Raw genomic sequence first — 7,360 nt, forward strand, 5'->3', positions numbered from 1 at the left:
TGCTGGCCTGCTCCTTTATACATCTGCTGTGTCTGGAGGCATCTCACTTCCTCCTGAAATGGAGAGAAAGGCCCCAGGGTGCCAGGGTAAGCTGCTCTGGCTCTGCCTACTTACTTCATCTTCCTTAATTCGCTCTGCCTTTCACCAACTACCACCACTGTCACTTAGAACCACACAGGGGCCAGATACTGGGAAAAGTACAGGTGCGCCATCTCATCAGGCTCTGGAGCCTCTCAGGTGAAGACAGAGTTAGTTCAAAGGAGCAACAAGAGAGAGCCTGAGCCAGTTTGTGTGCTGGGTGCAGGGAGCTGGTGTGGGCTGGGAGAGGTATGGATGTTAGTGCTGGACAGACATAAGTTGGAATCCTGACTTTTCTACTAATGAGCCCATGGCCTTGGTAAGTCATGTGAGCTCTCTGGGCTCCAGTTTCTTCTTCTGTATAGTGAGAGGTACAATATTCCTTCATAGATGGCATCAGGTATGTTCCATTTGTCACTGGCCCTTTTTTCCAAGTCAGGTAGCACCTTTGGGAGTGTGGCTAGAGTGTTGGAGAAAAACAACCCATGGCCTACACCAGAGCTTAGTGAGGCTGAAAGAACTTAAGGCCACCTGGTTAACTCCCTGCACTCTGTAAGCACCTAATGTTACCTGCGAAGGAGCATTATGTTAGAAAGGGTGCCAAAAACCAGTTAGGAGGGTGGAGTGGGTGAGCAGGCCTGAGTGAGAGAGAACCATCTGTACAATGATGTTCACCATCTTTAGAACAGCACTTTGGAATATTACCCATCCTTTCTCCAGATTTCTTTCTTCCATACCTCAGAGTCCTTCTCATCAGCTGCCATGCCTGTTTTTGAATGGCATTGCTTAAGCTTTTAAACACCTAAAAAGTTTTTAAACATGTAGCTTTATTTAAATGACAGACATGAATGCTTATGTAAATTCAAATAATTTTAACTGGAAAAATAAGTCCAGTCAAATGACTGAATAAGGAAAATATTCACTATTGCATTAGATAATGCATATGATTTTTTTGGAAGCCATATTTGCTCAAGAGCAATGCCTTAGAATTGCTTGTGCAATTTTGATATTTTGAAAATAAAAGACATTAAATTATAAGCCAATGGGCTAAAAGGAGCTTTTAATGAAAAAACCTGCACTGTTTGTTTGCATATAAGAGGGCGATTTAATAAACACAGTCAAAATATGGCACAAGAAGACTGAAAATAAAATGTGAAACCAGGGTGGCAAGATAAAAATGTTTTACCCAGATGGTACACAGGCAATTTAGATTTGAGGAGATATATTTATGATCAACACTTTGATGAAGTTGGAGATATGGTACTTTCTGAAGGTATTATTAACATTTTATCTAATTATTATAGATTGGTTTATCTTAGTTTTACCACCTACCTTATCAGCTAATGATTCTTGTGCTTTCAGGTAACTAATTCGGAAATTTCTGTGAAATTTCAAGTAGAAACCTGGTTCTTCTGATTAACTTTCTACTTGGGCTGGGTGAGGCGTATGTGGGGACACAGGAATATTTCTTGGGCCCTCAGTGTCCTCAATTAGGGTTACACTGAGTATCCCTTACACTGTTTTCAAGACATAAAGGTATTGCCTGTGTGGTCTGTATAAGTGGTAACTGAACCAGATTGTAGATATGCAAAACTGTGTAATAGACAGCGGAGATGGGGATGGCCCGGGTAGAAAAAGGAAATAATAGAATGTTGTGATTAAACTGACTTGCATTTAGTGTCCATCCACAGATTAGTCGTCAATTTTTATATTTAATTTGGTCATGTTAGAAATACAGTTTTACAAAAGTAGAGTTTTGGTATATTTTTAATAAACAAATGTGATTGGCTCCTTTGTTAGACTTCTAAATACATGTCTGGGATGGACATTATAAATTAAGTTAATTTCTCCTCAGGTGTCTATTTCTGACAAGGATTAAAAGGTCCCAGGGTGGTGTTAACCCAGGGTGGTGTATAGCATTAAATGTGCAGAGGTACCTACTTCATAAGCAAATATGGAGTTTTCCCATGGGTCTGTAATGCACACCTGTTCTGTGAGGACTGTTTCCTACATATGCTATGGCTTACTTTGTATGAATTGCTGCCGCACTTATTTATTTAGTGTTATCTGGAACATTTGGGCCTCCTTGATTTATATGAGTGAATAAGAAAAAAACACACACATGTATATCTATATATATCTATATATATCTATATATATCTATATATATCCATATATCCATATATCCATATATCCATATATCTATATCTATATCTATATCTATATCTATATCTATATCTATATCTAATCTATCTAGATATATGTAAAAGCCAAGCGACCAGAAGGATGGAATGACCAGAATGACCAGTTGCTATGTTGCACACTATAGCAGCCAACCAACACAATAGGGTCTGATTCGCCCCTCCCAACCGCCCATGGCCCCTCCCCCTGGCCAGCCTTAGCCCCTCTCCCCAGCCAGCTCAGCCCTGATTGGCCCCGATTGGGGCAGGCTGCGGACCCCACCCATGCACGGGTCTCTAATCTAAATCATAAAAATATATCAGGTGAGATAGCTGAAACTAGTAGTGAGGGATTAGAAACCATTGAAAATATTGACCTTATTCCTGCATCCTGCCTGCTACAGACACCCTGAAAGTGGCCCTGTGCCTGGGGGTCACTGGCATTGCCCCAGGTCATCCGCCCAGAGTGTTTTGGGGCATCCAGTCAGAGACTGGGAAACCTGCTTCCATCAGAGAAGCACCAGTGTTGGCTCATGTGAAGAGATGAATGATACCTATTTTGCCTGGGGTCTAAAGAAGATCTCAGAGTTAGCTGGACTTTTGTCATTAAGCTCTGGGGCAAGATACATGTTACTCGGAGTGCCAGAGAAAATGGAAGTGAAATCTTGATGTTTCTCTTTCTGCATTTGAATCACTACCCCTGAGGCAGCCCCAAAAGGGAAACATGATGGGCCTCCAACAATTTGGATTGCTGCAGAAGTCCTACAATCCATATACCCAGAACCATCCCATAATATGCAGCATCCTGGTCCAGGGGAGTCTGGGGCAGGAGGCAAATGCCCCGCACTCCTCACACCCAGCTGGCTTAGTGTTGTTCCTCGGAGTCATCTTTTCTCCCTTCTGGCCCAGAAGTCACCTGCAGCAGAGTTCACCTGCATGAATGTATTTGTGGGAAGGAGGAAGTGGGTGCCCAGAACCCCACCAGGGATGGCTGCTTCTTAACATACTGGCTCCAGATTGAGAGTGAATTCCAGTCAGTGCTTATTTGAATACACTCCAAGCATATGGACAGACTTAATGCTCCTTCATTAATTATCGTTAAAAGCCTTATTAGTAAGTAGACTGATTCCTATCTGGCAGGTGTAGACCAGTGTTTCTCAAATTAGGCTGCCTGATAGAGTCATCTGGAGAGCTCAGATCACAGTGATTTTATAGTTTCTTTAATGAACCGAACATAGAAAAATGTCATTCTAATAGACAATTTTTTTTTCTGAAAGCAACCTCCAATGCCTTGCTTGCCTTTAATTAATTTTATTGGAGTTGACCCAAATAAAAAGGCACCTCATTTAATCTAGTTCCCTTACCTGCCTCTACTGAGCAAGAAGGTGAAGGTGTGAGGAAACCGAGCTAGGCGCCTTGCATACTGAGGACACTTAAGCCAATATGGGATGCACTGAAGAGTCAGGAGCAGCCCTTCCCTTAGCTGAACATATTTGTGGGAAGATTCTTCCTGCAGGGTCCACAGTACCAGCATTTCTAACCTGTCCTTTTCCCAGCTCTCACCTGCTTCCAGTCACTTCCATGGGAAGAAAAGTCAAGGGCAGGAGGAAGCCCCTTTTCTCTAGCACAAGGCACCTTAGTGACAGAAACGGAGTTGCTTCAATGTCATTCTGTTCTTAGCAACAAAGGAAAATAACAATCTGAAGTGTACCAGAAAAGAGGGGGAAATTTCTGTCAGTGATGCCGATGACAGAATCCTAGCTGAGAAGGAACCTCCAGGGTTGGATGACTGGAGACTCAGAAGTAGGGAGAGTATTACAGATGTCCCCGCCTTTTCCCCACATTGCCCCCTCCACTGGGTTCCCACCCTGCCCCAGGCCTTCACCACCCTATTGCCTGTGTCCATGGACAACGCACGTGAGTTCTTTGGTTAATCTCTTCCCATCTCCCCTCTTTCCTTTGTGATTCGTCAGTCTGTTCCATGTTTCCAGGTCTCTGGTTCTATTTTTATTTATCAGTTTAGGGGGCAAATGAGGGGAAAAGGGACAACACCTATAAAACTCTCAATAATAAAGATAAAAAATAAAATAGAAAAAAAGAAGTAGGGAGAGCTGGGACTGACTTCTTTTTGATGGCTGGCCCTTCAGTATGTATGGTTGTGTTTCAGTAGAGCAGTGTTTCCCAAACTTCTCTCATGATGAGAATCACCTGGCGGAGCTGTTAAACTACAGATTCCTGAATCCCAACTAAGAAGTGCTAAACTAGAATTTTTGGGAACAAATAGGTAAAATTGTATACTTTTTTTGGGAACATATAGGTAACATTGTATACTAAGACAGAGCACTAAGTTAAGTATACAATGTTACCTATATGTTCCCAAAATTTGTAGTTTAGCACTTCTTAGCTGGGATTCAGGAATCTGTATTTTAACAACTCCGCCAGGTGATTCTCATCATGAGAGAAGTTTGGGAAACACTGCAGTAGAGTAAGGTTTGAGAAAAAAGAAAGGGAGGGAAATTTTGGTCTCGAGAGAACTAGAGGCTCACGGAATTGCCTTTTGCTTTTATAATTATGCCTCTGATTTGCTGAAGCTGCTTGGGAAGGAGGAGCCCAGATGGAATATATGGGGAAACCCTCTTTCTTTCTTTCTTTTTTTTTTTTTTTAATATATTTTATTGATTTCACACAGAGAGGAATTGAGAGGGACAGAGAGTTCGAAACATCGATGAGAGAATCATCGATCAGCTGCCTCTTGCACACCCCCCACTGGGGATGTGCCTGCAACCAAGGTACATGCCCTTGACCGGAATCGAACCCGGGACCTTTCAGTCCGCAGGCCGACTCTCTATCCACTGAGCTAAACCGGTCCCGGCAGGGAAACCCTCTTTCAAATGGGCGTTGACACTTAGTGTGTGTGTGTGTTTCACTCCAAAATATATCTGTTGTCATCCTTCTAAGTAACTGCAGTTTGCAGATGAGGGGAGGGGAGGTGTGGGATGGCCAGATAAGGCTGTGGGTGAGGTGGGATAAAGGTCTTGACTCATTTAGATCAGCAGCCAAAGCCGATGGACCTGAGCTTGAGAAAGTGGTCCTGGTGGTGGAGACATCCAGACTGTGGAGCCAGGTGAGGTGCTGATATCCTTGGTGGCCACTTCCCAGGGGCGAGATTTGCTGCACCTGTGAGCAGTATCTGGCGCTATTGCTCTCAGGGTGTGGAGTGGGTGGAGTTCTGCATCTCAGATTTTCACTCCACTTACAATGTCCTCATTCACGGCTTCCACCGGCAGACCCAAGGCTCAAAAGGGAGCCCCCTCCCTTGACGGAAGCTGGGATATTTTATTCCTGTAGTTATGTCCCTACCTGGCGGCTCCTGCCCATCCCTCCCACCCCTCCAACCTACACTCACCTATAAACAGAGGCACATTTAAATATTTCAAAAGGCTTTTAGATCCTGATAGGTATTCCGTTCTTAAGGAAAGAACACATTTATCAAACTCAATGTTCCAAGTACTATTACTCTGAAATTTGGTGACCTCTTTTCAGTTCATCTTCCCCTGCCCCCAACTTTTTTTTTCTTGACTTCAAGCCTACATAAAAGTTGAAAAAAAAATCATGATATCCTTCACCTAGAATCACTGATTCTTTCAGTTGACATTCATTATTACATGTTACCCATTATGTACTAGACATTGTGACAGCCTTTAGATAAACAAAAATGAGTATATCCTGCTTCCTGAGCTCAGGGATTATTGGAAAAGGGAAACCACAAAACAAAAAAAACTAAATTATGGCCTGATAAGCTTATATTCCACAGAAGTATATTTTGAGCAAAGGGAGCAGCATGGATGAAGGGAATTGAAAAGGCCTGGTAGATTTGAGGAAATGCAAATCAGTGATGAAGTAAGATATTCTGAGAAGAGAGTAGCCCCATGTATGCCGGCTCTAGAAGATACTGAAGCTGGACAACCCCCAATCTTTAAGATGAAAATGTTTTTTTCAAAATTGGTAAGGGAATTGTTTAAGTTCCCTTATGAAAGGAAAATAAAACGGTGCTGGTGACTGTCAGGGATCCTGCTTGAAGAATGTATTGGTGACTCAAGAGGGGCTGAATTTCAGCGTTGATCTGCTGATGTGTCAGACCTGGTATTGGTAATGCACATGTTGGGGGCCCTAATCTTCATGAGCTCTTGGGAGCCCTGTCCTCCAGCAATAACTTGCTGCCCATTTCCTGGAACCCATCAGAAGTGAACTTTGTAGTACAATTACCCTCAGTAATTACAACGAAATGTTGAATGGAAGAGAATGGACCCTCTTTAGTTATTTGAAAAGAAGTGAAGAAAGATCTAATTAACGGGCTGGGAGATACACACCACACTGTTTAGTTCTGGGGAGGAACCGAGGACTGGGTGTGGAGGGCATTGAAAGGACAGCTGATGTTGACCGGATTCATGTATCACTTGTATAATCTGCGGTGGGCTGATAAATGTTTAAGAAGCAGCTATTTCTTCTTTAGAGAACGTTTCTGTTGCAGTGCTGTCCATTTCCATGCTGCAAATACTTCCACTCTTGCTAATTTCAAGCAACCAATGTAAGATCAGCTAGCTTGTATTATAAATTCTTGGCAATTTAACAATTCAAGCACCTATGTGCCAGGTTCTGAGTCAGGTGCTGAGAAAGATGGAGAAAAGATTATGATGCAATCCTTGTCTGCCAGGAGACAGAAATATAGTGGGAGAGCTCAAAGAGAAACTAAAGGAAGGAGAGATTAACTTTGGCGAGGTGTGGGGATGGAGGAGAATCGGAGAAGCTTGGAGAGATGAGGTCATAGCTATGTAACTGGAGAATGGGGAAAGGCCCCAAAGCAGGAAAGTACAGGATACATCCAGGGAATTGCAAATTGCTCACTTTGCACCAGATTGGCACAAAATATGGGATGAGGCCAGAAGAAAGGGTCAAAGTAGTGAATTTTACTGTGAAGTAATGAGGGCTACTGACAGTTTTTGAGAAGCATCAGGCAACAATTTTGATGACAATGTAAAGACTAAACTGTAAAAGAGTCCATTGTGTTATAATGAAGGCTTCAATCAAGGCAATGCAAAAGA

The sequence above is a fragment of the Pipistrellus kuhlii genome, unplaced genomic scaffold, assembly GCF_014108245.1.
Source record: "Pipistrellus kuhlii isolate mPipKuh1 unplaced genomic scaffold, mPipKuh1.p scaffold_m20_p_6, whole genome shotgun sequence".
In the NCBI taxonomy this organism is placed as follows: domain Eukaryota; kingdom Metazoa; phylum Chordata; class Mammalia; order Chiroptera; family Vespertilionidae; genus Pipistrellus; species Pipistrellus kuhlii.